This window comes from Rhipicephalus microplus, unplaced genomic scaffold (genome assembly GCF_043290135.1).
Source record: "Rhipicephalus microplus isolate Deutch F79 unplaced genomic scaffold, USDA_Rmic scaffold_24, whole genome shotgun sequence".
Lineage (NCBI taxonomy): Eukaryota > Metazoa > Arthropoda > Arachnida > Ixodida > Ixodidae > Rhipicephalus > Rhipicephalus microplus.
In genome coordinates this window covers 6,498,163-6,510,695 of record NW_027464597.1, presented here as the reverse complement: position 1 = coordinate 6,510,695, position 12,533 = coordinate 6,498,163, and the positions used below count along the sequence as shown (strand labels likewise).

The 12,533-nt window shown below is 46.1% G+C and overlaps 1 long non-coding RNA gene across 1 annotated transcript in view; it reads left to right on the top strand.

Moving 5' to 3' along the window:
- The window catches only part of LOC142786457 (uncharacterized), a 62,398-nt gene that overhangs the window by 21,098 nt on the left and 28,767 nt on the right, over positions 1-12,533 (top strand). The window contains exon 2 of the long non-coding RNA XR_012889052.1: positions 5,468-5,525. This is a non-coding gene — a long non-coding RNA (uncharacterized LOC142786457). The remainder of the gene's footprint in view (positions 1-5,467; positions 5,526-12,533) is intronic.

Genomic DNA, 12,533 nt, shown 5'->3' with positions numbered 1-12,533 from the left:
TAGGAACCTGTACGCATGTGGTGCAATGGTAAATAATATGCTAGCCAGAACTAACAGTTCAGAGGAGTACCTCAAACCATTGATTTTCTTCGACAAAAGAAAACACTGCTCCTTAAAAAATTTCAGAACATCAGCCCTCTCATCGTCCACCAACCCTTCAGTTGTAACGTCTTGCAAAAGAGTGCACACAAGACGGAGCGTTGAATTCACTTCATTGTCCTCCTGGGGTGCTATTGTCATGCAGAAGTCCTCCACATTATCTAAAAGCTCCACTAACCTTCGAAAATCCTGGATTTTTTCCGGAATCTTCAGGTTGTCATTCGATGTCAGTAGAGCACGCTTCCAGAACACGCGCACGCACAGGTCTGAGACACACACACTGACGACAGGAGATCCGGGGCGTGATCTGTAGGTAGGTCTGACGTGAGCGAAGATGAAGCAACCTTCGCAGACTGTTTGTGACCAGAACATCTTTTGATGCAATCGAGCCAGCCTAGAAGTTATATCTTCGAAGTTTTCGACCTTTTTCTCGTCCTGCTCTGCAGCAAATTCCAGCGCCGATTCCTGGATAGCTTCGAGCAACTATTCATTTTCCTTTCGCCTTCGCTTGACGTCGGGCTCTTCTCTTGACGTTTGAGAATCAGAGAGATAACTCGGGCATCCAGGAAAAATGGTAGGAACAGCATCAGGCATCAGCCGGGTCAGCTTCATCGGAACCTCAATAGTCCGCCCATCGCCGTCGGTGTACTTTGACGTCGTTCGAAGGTGCTCCGCTTTGAAATGAAGCTCGCAGACCTGCACATTGTAACACAGAGAAGGGGCGAAGTAATGCACCGTGAAGCTTGACACCGTCCACCTCATAAAGCAAAGGTGATACAGCATTCTTCTTATAAACAATAACGAAGCCGCAATGGGCGATTGCACAGCTTGGTTAGGAAACAGCACCCCGACGACCAACGCGTAAAGCACGTGCAAAACGCGTGAGCAGCTATAACAATCAGAACGCGTTAAATACGAATGTTACGCATTCAAGAAAAGGGTGTATTCGAACGCTTACCTGAGGGTTCTTGAGTTGACACACGTCAATGTCGTCGCGCCGAACAGCACGCTGTCATTTCGCTTTCCGCACAGGATCGCTCGGGAACGAAAACAAACGCACCTTAGTCCCGTTGTCGTAATTTCCCTTGCAGTTGGGCACGCAACAGCCTCCCATCGTGATGCGCTGTACATGTAGTAGGTCACAACAAATCGCGAAAGCAAATTGCAACCGCACAACCACAAAACACCACTAGCAGGCTGACGCAACACGCCGAAAAAAACGTGGCTTCGCCGGCGCGTCCGCACAGTCTGTCTCCCTCGCCTCGTCGCGCCATCTGTTGCAGAAAAAGGGAAACAGAACGCTGTACTGGCTGGGGCATGGTGGGGTGACGTCACACCACCGGCGAAGGGAAGTGGAGAGGCCTTGACCTTTTCTAGATGGTGTTGGCTCAGCTGAGGAGATGGGCAACCAGAAGAGTCTCGAAAAAGGGTGAAAAAGCTCACCCACAGTGAAATACTTGGTATCGATGTAGTTCGTGTGGTTTTATGCGTCGACGGGCACCAAAAGACGCTCACAAATGCACGAAAAACTGTCCAAAAGCATTTTCGAACGCGGAGCGGGTGTTTTGACATCCATACGAGACGGCGTCCCCCTGGTGGTCCACAGTGAATGGAAAAACTTAAAAAATAATAATAGACGAGCAGTCTTGCGGCGAAAAGAAAGTAAGGGGTGACAGAGCTGGGATTTTATGGCGGATACACTTGACCTGTAAAAATAATTGGAAAGAATGAACCTGGAAGCACGGTTCTGGACTTATTCGAGGGAATTGTTTATATTAACTTGGTTACTGTCATAAATAGCAGAGGCATATTCTAGTTTGGATCAAATCAACGTTTTATATGCAAGTAGTTTGACTGCAGGGAATGCTGATGATAGGTTACGGCGTAGATAATATAATAGGCCATTGCAGGAATTAGTTGGAGAATATGATGGGCCCAGGACAGATCACTAGATATATGTGCTCCTAGGTATTTAAATGTCTTGCATTGGGTTAAGGTGTTGTTGTTAGGAAGTAAGAAGGGGCTACATAGTTACGGCGACAATGAAAGGACACGTGGGAGCACTTACTGACGTTGAGGGACATGTACCATTGGTTGCACGACGCCTGGATTTTATTTAGGTCATCCTCGGAAAAGAAAGAGTCTAAAGAATTTTTATTGGACGATACAGAACACAGTCATCTGCAAAACGGCGTATAGTAGATGATACGTTAACAGGAAGGTCATTAATATATATGAGAAAAAGTAGCGGTCCAAGTACGGAGCCTTGCGGCACACCAGATAAAATAGGTGATAGAGACGAGGAAAATGAGTTGGTGGAAACAAATTGAAGGCAATCGGTCGAAAATTCACGTATCCAATTAATTGTGTCGGGGTGTAGGTTCAGGTGCGAAACTTTATGCATGAGAAAAATGTGCGATACTTTATAGAATGCTTTTTTGAAGTCCAAAAAAAACGGCGTCGGTGGCGATCTCCAGATCCAGGTTAGACTGTATATCATGCAGGAATAATACGAGCTGTGTATTGCAAGAGTAATTTGCAATACCCGTGCTGGCTAGGATGAAAAAAGTTGACAGATGACAGAAAACTGGCAATGTGTGAATGTAGAAAGTGCTCCATTAGTTTAGAACAAACGCTGGTAAGGGAAATGGGACGGTAGTTGCTAGGATTTATACGGTTGCCCTTTTTTAAAAATGCGAATATACTTACCAACTTTCCAGTCAAAGGGGATAGATCCAGTGCAGAGGGATTCCTGGAATATTAACTTTACGAAGAGACTGGTGATGTGCTTGGTGTTTTTCAATACCTTAGCGTTTATGCCGTCAATGCCACACGAGGATGATTTTTTAATGACTCATTAATTGTAACAATGCCGTTCGCGTCGAAAGTGATGTTTTCTATGGCGGAGGGAATAATTAGACGGTGGCAAGTGAGGAAGAATTTCGGGGCATGCATTAGCGAACACAGAACAGAAAGGAGTGTTTAGAGCATCAGCAGTCTCATAATCCGGAGCAGGGCCGCCAGCACTGTCACGGAGAAAAACACTGCTAGACGCCTTGGGATTAATGCATTGCCAGAAGCGTTTCGGGTTAGCGTGCAACATGGAGGGCAAGGTGGTTGAAAAAAAGCTACGTTTGGCGTCTGCGACGTGCTTTTCATACTGCTTGACCACAGCGTGATATTTCTGCCACTGAAAGTCAGTTTCAGAGGAGTTAGCAGAAAGAAAGAGACGTTTCTTTTTATGGTTCAGACGTTTTAGAGTTGTGTTAAACCACGGTGATTGTTCCGGTTCACTGATTGTTATGGTGGGAACGTATCTTTTAACAAGGCGCACAAATTCAGATTTAAACAGCAACCAGCTAGTTTCAAGTGAACGGTGGTGAAAGTCCGCCTCAAAGTTATCATAAACGATTGTTAAATTTTGGGACATGCTGTTGTAGTCGTCCCTGTCATAGAGCCTATCTATCTATCTATCTATCTATCTATCTATCTATCTATCTATCTATCTATCTATCTATCTATCTATCTATCTATCTATCTATCTATCTATCTAGCCGCCAACGACTTTTAGCCCTCCTGGCCGTTTCGATAATGGTATCGATACCAACCTTGGTATGGCATAACATGACTGTATGAAGAACATATTTGTCTAGTCATAACATGAAAATCATGACATCTATGCCATTATTCTAATGATTCACATTTGATGATCCTGCAACTCTTGTGGTGGTTTCGTTCCCATGTCATGTTGCAGAACTAGAATGGTAGGACATGATGGCATGGCGAGCACAAGCGACAGACCCCAACATGAAAATCATGATATGCGTGTCTTGTAACAACATCATTACATACCATGCTCATGATGCGCTCGTGGCCGTTACGCTAGCGTCACATATACCAAATTTGGTATTACGGTACGGGAATGGATGACAAAGGTATGATGCTGGTGCAAACATGATAAACATGAGATGCATGTCATGCAACAACATGACTACATGCTACGCTCATGATGCGCTCGTGGTCGTTTCACTAGCTTCACATGTAATAAACGCGGTATTACGCGACGCGAATGGGCCACCCATGCAAATGACACATCCAAGCATGATAATAACGACATGCTTGTCATGTAACAACATGATTATTTGCCGCACTCATGATGCGCTCGAGGCTGTTGCGCTAGCTTCACATATGCAAAATTTGCTACTGTGAGACGTTCAGGGATGACGAAAGTATGTAACAGGTGCAAAATAATAATCATGAGATGCGTGTCATATGAGAACATCACTACATGCCACAGTGAAGGTGCCAATACATTTCGACGTGACGCGGTGCGCGTGCTCGCCGGCGTTGATTCTGTCGCGTCACGCTGGAGTTGTCACGCCAGGCACCGGTCCTGCCATATACTCGCAAGCGTGCGCCACGCTGCGCTGCTTTGACGCATGCACATTTCAGTGCGTCCAGCGCCCCTCCGTCACGAAAACAGGGAGACGAAGTGTTGTCTGGGCAACGCGTCAGCGCGAAATGCAGCATGCCGCATTTCGCGCTGGTTGCGGTCGGGCCGCACTGACGGACGCAGGTCACGCCTGGCGACACAGTAAAACTGTTCGCGTTCTGCTAACGTAGCGTCGCTGCGCCCAGCATGCCCGCGCGTCAGCCCTACAATTGAGCACATTGGGACCTTCATGATGCGCTCGCGGCCGTTTCGCTAGTTTCACATATACCAAATTTAGTGTTACGTGACGTCACTGGATGACGAAGTAGCTCCACGTATACTAAATTTGGTATCACGTGACTTGAATAGGTGACAAAGGTAAACGACACATCCAAACATGATGATCTTGACACGGAAGTCATGTACGGCATAATTTACTTTCACCTCAACGTTGGGCTGACATTGAAGTGACATATCAACTTCTCTCATTCGTGCTTCGCATATCATCGATTTCCACTGTATGTGGGATCTGCCAATTTTTAATTTTGCCCTTTTTTATATTGACGCGCAGATACAAACGCACGCACGAACATAGATTAGAGAGGTATAGTTGAACCACCTCCTCCAACCTGAAAAATTTTCCGGCTACACCTCTGAACCCTGTGCACGTTTATGAAAGTGACCGTGCAGTTTGGATGGCCGTCCAACGCCACCGCTATCGCACCTTTGGGCACTTACGCATTTCTAAGCTGTAGTAGTTGTGACCGCAGATACACCAACTGGGATTACTATGAGTATTTGTAGCGCAGTGCAAACATTGCCTACTTTACTTTTTCCAATAGTATTTTTTTGAAATTTTGTTGTCAATGCAGTACGCGTGAGCACCTAATATTGTGAACGTGGCACTTGAAGCTCACTTCTTCTATTTCGCTGCAGATATCGCTTAAGCGCGACCGAAGACACGTCGTTTGGATCCTCAGAGTGTGTATATGAGGTAAGTAACCATATATATGGCAGTTCTGATGAAGAAAAGTGCAGTGATTTGTACACGACGGTCTGCTGTGATATGGAAGCAGCTGCCATTCACAGATGTTTTTTTAGGAAGCTGTCTGACAACAATTTTTGCTTCTTATAACTAACGTTGCTTGGCCTTTCGACTTGTATGGGTTACAATGCAGCAGTAACTAAAACGGGCAAGTACAAATTGAGAGCAGATGCATCTTTCACGGCTTTCTTTCGGCGTTTAGTTCGCGTGTCTCCCACAAGACGTCGCTTGGATTTTGTTTTTGTTTTTTAAATCTCGTTCGAAGTCAGAAAATGCGTTGCGGCAAAGAGAAAAGAAACAAAAGAAAAAATTGGCAGATCTCACGTACAGTGGGAATCGATGATATGTGAAGCACGAATGAGAAATGTTGTTATGTCACTTGAAAATACCACATTTACGATGTGGAGGTAAATGATGGTGTACATACCTTCCGTGTCACGATTATCATGTTTGGATTTAACGTTTACCTTCGTCTATTCACGTGACGTGATACAAAATTTAGTATATGTGGAGCTAGCAAAATGGCCACGAGCACGCTATAACCGTGGTATGTTGTCACGTTCTTACAGGACAAGCGTGTCAGTATTATCATTTTTGCAACAATCATATACTTAGTCATCCACTGACGTCACGTAACACCAAATTTGGAATATGTGGAGCTAACAAAACGGCCGCGAGTGCATCATGAACGGTCCAATATACTCCAATGTAGCGTTGACCCGCGCGCCCGCTGGGCACAGCGACGCGACGTTAGCAAAACCCGAGCACTCTAAAGTATGACGCCAGGCGCGACCAGCCTCCGTCGGCGTGGCCCGACGATGACTGGTGCGAAATTCGACATGTTGCATTTCGCGCTGATGGGTTACCCAGATAACACTGCGTCCTCTCTTTTCATGACGCAGGAACGCCAGGCGACCTGAAACGCGCATGCTTCAAAGCAATGCAGTGCGGCGCGCGCCCTCGTGTATATGGCAGGTCCGGCGCCTGGCGTGGCAACGCCTGCGAGCACGCGCACCGCGTCACGTCGAAATGTATTCCCTCCTTTACTGTGGCATGTAGTCATGTTCTCAAATGAAATGTATCTCATGATTATGAAGTTTGCACCAGTCACATACTTTCTTCATCCAAAGACGTCATGTAATACTAAATTTGGCTTATGTAAAGCTAGCGAAACGGCCGCGAGTGCATCATCAATGTGGCACGTAGTGATGTTGTTACATGATACGCATGTCGTGATTATCATATTTGGATGTGTCATTTACCTATGTCGTCTGTTCACGTCAAGTAATACCGAGTATAGTACATGTGAAGCTAGCGAAATGGCCACGAGTGCATCATGAGCGTAGCGTGTAGTCATGTTGTTACATGGCACGCATCTCATGTTTATCATGTTTGCACCAGTATCATACCTTTGTCATCCATTCACGTCCCGTAATACCGAGTTTGGTACATGTGAAGCTAGCGAAACGGCCTCGAGCGCATCATGAGCGTAGCATGTAGTCATGTTGCTATATGATACGCGGCTCATGTTTATCATTTTGCATCAGTCACATACCTTCGTCATATATTCACGTATTGTAATACCAAATTTGGTATATGTGATGCTGGTGAAATGGTTGCGAGCGCATCATAAGCCTGGCATGTAGTCATGTTGTTACATGAAACGCATGTCAAGATTTTCATATGAGGGTCTGTCGCTTGTGTTCGCCATGCAGTCATGCCATACCGTACCAGTTTTGCAACATGCCTTGCGAATAAAACCATCGCAAGAGATACAGGACCATTAGATGTGAATCATGACAATAATGACATACATGTCATGATTTTCATGTTATAATAAGACACGTACGTTATTCATACAGTCATGATATGCCATACAAAGTTTGGTATCAATATCATTATTGAAATGGCCGGAAGAGCTGAAAGTCATTGGTGGATAGATAGATAGATAGATAGATAGATAGATAGATAGATAGATAGATAGATAGATAGATAGATAGATAGATAGATAGATAGATAGATAGATAGATAGATAGATATATAGATAGATAGATAGACAGACAGACTCGAAGTCAGTGAAGTTCGCCAAGAAATGCTTCGCATTTAAAAGGAACTGAGGCCGGCGAGTTGTAAAAGATGAGGCCGGCGAGTTATAACGTTAAGAGGCTAGTCGTTCCTGGATTCTACGGCTACGGATCTTTCTACACATCAGAAGAAAAGCCCTACCCGACTGCACCGGAAATTTCGGAAAGGCAGCCAACCGTCTTCTTTTTTTCTTCCTTACAGCATCGGTGATACACGTGCACGCTCTTTGTCTGGTTCCCGACGTAGAGAGTGAATGAATGAAACTGCGTTTTTTCCACTTTGTTCGCGTCGACAGTGCTGCTGTGGGCAGGCACAAGACACTATAGCAGAACAGACGGAGTGGGTAGAGGTGCCCCCATTTTATTACCGCACTTCATAGAGCCAGCTAAGTGGGGCCGCTTGAATGAATTGAATCTTCCGGCTGTCACTGAGCCAATCGCCGACCAGTGGCGCGGCCGAGTCCGGGAAGAACACGATGAGTGCTTTCATTAATTGGATGGCATGAACCGGGGGTGAAGGTTCAGGGGATGTTTATGTCTGTAGAAAAGGCCAGGGCACCCGCTTTGTTGTGGCTAGGGCACGAAACCTAGGTAGGATGTGTAAAGGGCACTCCCAACACAAGTGGTTGAGCTCGAGCTGGTAGTTGCACGTGGCACAAAAAAAAACCGTCACATGTGGTGGTGTGTCACTCTTGTGAAAACAGTTCAGCAAGAAATGAGTAAAGAGGGTTCCTGTCTGAATTATCTGGAGCTTGACAGGTTCTAGCTGTTTGAATACATTCGAAGGAAGAGATGGTATCGAGAGCGGATTGCCCACTGCTGTAATGTAGGTGGCATGACGTTGTTTGGTAAAGTGCTTCTCTGCTATCGAATCTGCTGGTTCGGGTGTGGTAGTCAGAATAGTGGAAGGAGTATCGGAAGCTCTGGCTAGCGCACTGAAGAGATGTGGGTACGCTAATCTATGAGCTGTCTCGTTTCCGGGAACCCCATGGATGTCCGGGGACTCCTTGAATGGTAACGTCACGACCACTGCCGCGGAGCAGGTGCGTCTGGTATCGGGTCTCCTGGAGTACAGGATCTGTTTAAAAAATATTAGCGCATGCCTAATGTGCAGCCTGTGAGTCTGTCTACACACGGTGGTGAACAGAATCAGTTTGAAGTGACAATTTGAGGGCCCACTCCAAATAATCTTTATGGCCACTAGCAATGCTCGAGTTCTGTATGAGTACGTGTTTTCAGCAGTAACATGACAACGTCGGCTCTAATTTCTTTTTCTGGTCGTGCCACGCAGTGGCATGACAATTGTTATGCCACTGCATGGCACAGTGACATAACAATCGTTATGCTACTGTGCCACAAATGCTACAAATTCAGAAAAAGCAGCGTCACCATATACGTTGTATTTAGTCACGGATGGAACTTGTAGCCCAAGCCTGTCTTTTGGCGTAGTTAAGGCGTCGCGCGCTCGCTGATTAGGCTTCAGATTCAATGGAAGCGGCTTGCCATCGGTGATTATCATGATTTCCCAAGGCGGTTGGTGTTTTGTTGGGCACTATGAGCAGTGTTGTGATGTCATTCCCGAGAAGCATGAACATGTATTGCCCGGCATTAGTAGCACAAACTATCATATTCTGTGTGTGGATTTGCATGTCGATTAGCCCTGTGAGGTTGTTAAGTTTACTACAGTACTTGAGCGCATCCATGCGTGTGTCCGGTACCAATGCGTTTGGCCTCGTTAAGTAACCAGTCAAGCTTCGTCCTCTGTGTACGGTTGACCGGATGATACGAAAGTCCACACATGACAGGTGAGAGTAGAAAAGCTTTAACAAGCTGCCACAATTCGCTTTCGTTTACTACACGAGTGTGGTTAGAGGTTCTGAGAAAAGCATGAAGGATTTGTTTACTAGTCTTCGTAACGCGTTGGAACCAAGTGCTTGCTTCGTGATTCGCCTATAGGTGCATACCTAGTACTCCGATAGTAGATTATCCTAATATAGATTGATTGCCTATGTGAAGTTGAAATTACCACTTTCCTGCCTGCTTGGCAAGCGCGCACGTTGACTTAAAACGCTGTTTTTTCCGGAGTGGTGTGTAAACCTGTTTTCATTGACTGGTTGTGAATAATGTTGAGGGCTCTTTGTAAGGCATCTTCCTGATCGCCGACTAATTTTTGATGCTTTAACACGGTTTTATCTACGGCATACACCACTTGTTTCAGCCTCGGTACGTTCGTAAGGTGCCTTGGTAGCTGGTTCATGGCTATGGTAAAAAGGGTGAGTGAGATCACCGTGCTCTGGGGAACGCCTACGTGGTTGGTCCGTGCTGTACCGGTGCCTTGGCCAATTTGAACGGGTAATTTCGCTCTTCCAGAAAGCCCACTATACGAAATCAGCGCTAGATTTTCCAAGGCCACCCTGGCGGTCAAAGCACGCGCTTCTCAGCCTTTCCCGCAGACGAGAGTGGAAGCTGGTAGAGGCGGTGCGGGCGCGCATCGCCGTAATAAAACCAAAGGGTGCTTGCGGTACTGCTCCGTATTCAAGTTCAACACTATGTACATAGAGAGAAGACATGTCGGTCTGCATTTCTCTTTCTTAATCATATCAATAAGTAAGGAGGCCGCATTGCATTGAAGCAGTCTGACGAGCAAGATACGCTTCACTCTCGCTCTCCTGTCTAGTGGTGTAAACGTGTTCCTAAACCCTAATGGCGTGTCTGCTATATTTATTCGATAGTGAGGATGGCCATCGGTGGAAGCCAGGGCAATGTAAACTTTTGCTAACTGGCCCACTAAGCGTTGAGTCGTGCACTCCAGGACTAACAGCGCTTCCGTGCATCGATCCATCTGACCACCACCACCAACTTCATTTGATGCCACCGTGTGAAGTGAATGATACCATAGGCAGATAGTCTACATTGTAAACAGTTACGTATAAGGAAAAGCTGCCTTCCTCACAACATTTGTGCGAGGGCACGTTCACGAATACACCCTTGAACTTATAAAAGGCAGTTTCGCCGTGAATACTTGATGCTGAGATGCCTCTATCTAACTTAATTTGTGCTAAATATACACAGTTCTTCTTACAAAGAAAGCAGCGGACTACTCGACGATTAGCTTTCTTGAATCAGCCAATGTGGTACGCTTTTTTTTCAGTGGCTGCCGTGGCTATGTAACATCGGAACATGCCTTGCTAAAGAAGTATCGAATGTCTTCTATGTTCTCTCGTCGTTTAGTTTGCCTAACTTCTAGTTTCTGTTCTCCTGCTTGTCTGTGTTGTCTTAAAATAAAGGTGTGCTCGATATTGATAACTGCAAGGCTTTCCCGTGCTAAAATAGATATCAATTTGAGGCAAGCTGCAGTGCAGGTATCAGGATTAATTGTTACCGCTTCGGGTTCTCCAATTGCGTCAAGTGGCGAAACTGGCAAGCACGTAGGCGCAAGAGTTCTTCTACAACATCGGCTACCAATTGTCGACCACGATCACTCAGAATAATCCGAGGCGGTCCATGGCGCAGTATCACAAAAAAGAAAAGGAACCTCAATACATCGATGACCGTGGCTGTTGGTAGCGCTTTGATTTCCACATAACGTGTCATGTGGTCAACGCAGTCTATAGTCGAACAGTTGTGTTGTTCAACGAGGGCGGAAAGGCACCGAGAAGATCCACTCTAATCATTTCGAAAGGAGACTAGGGTGACATCCAGGCGTGGGAAGACCAACCGGGGTAGTATTTGGTCACTTGAACAAGTATTACTGGAGTTTATCACAACTGACCACATAGTTTTTTGTATTGCGTAGCATGATAGGGCAGTAGAGTCGAGCCAGCAGGCGATGGTACGTTTTGGCAAACCCCAGGTGCCCCGCTGATGCGTCGTCCTGCATAGCATATAGAGTGCGTGTGTTCTCAAATTCTAGGGGACCACTAAAACAAGGCGGGCACCATCAGACACATAATTTTTTTTTTGTAAAGCAAGCCATCTCGGTCGATAAAGCCATGGCTACCTATCGGTTGACCGGCTGAGTCAAAGAGATGATCTAAGCTGCAGTCGTAGCGCTGTCCTTCACGGAATGTAGCGAGGTAAGAAAAAGCAGTATCGTCGATGGGAGCTAGAAAATCGTCAAAATTGTCGGCGTCACATAGAGTGGTTGGTAAGGGAAGCCTCGAGAGACAGTCGGGTGTCTGCATGATGGCGACCACTTTTGTAGCATATTGTAAAGTTAAATTCCTGCAAATGTGTCACCCATTGCGCGAGGCGACCAAAAGGGTCACGGAGACCAACCAATCAACATTGTGAATAGTGGTAAGTCAGGATAATGAAGTGCCGCCCGTAGAAATATGGGTGGAACGTATGCACAGCAAAAACTACAACGAGGCACTCTTGTTCAGTAACGGTGTATTCTTCTCGGCCTTGCTCAACGAACGACTGGCGTAGGTGATGACATGCTCGGCGTCATCGAAGGGCTGGATGAGCACTTATGTCGTGGCAGACGGGTCGAAATGGTGCAGTATGGGTCCAAACGTGAGATAGAATTAAGGTTCACAAACGAGGCATCACACTCTGCTGTCCAGACGAAATCCTTATCTTTGCAAAGCAGAGAAGACAATGGGAAGGCAGTATCAGGAAACTTCGGCACCAATTGGCGGAAGTATGAACAGAGACCCAGAAAACTCCTTAGTTAGCGTTGCGACCACGGTTGTTTGAAACAGGTAACTGCAGCAACCTTCCGAGGGTCTGGGCGCTCACCATGTTTGTCTACAAGATGACCAAGTACAAGTGCTTCTCGCTGACAGAAGTGACATTTCTTGGAGTTCAGGGTAAGAGCAGCTTGTCCAAAGCATTTTAAAACAACGTCAAGTCGATGGTTGTGTTTAGC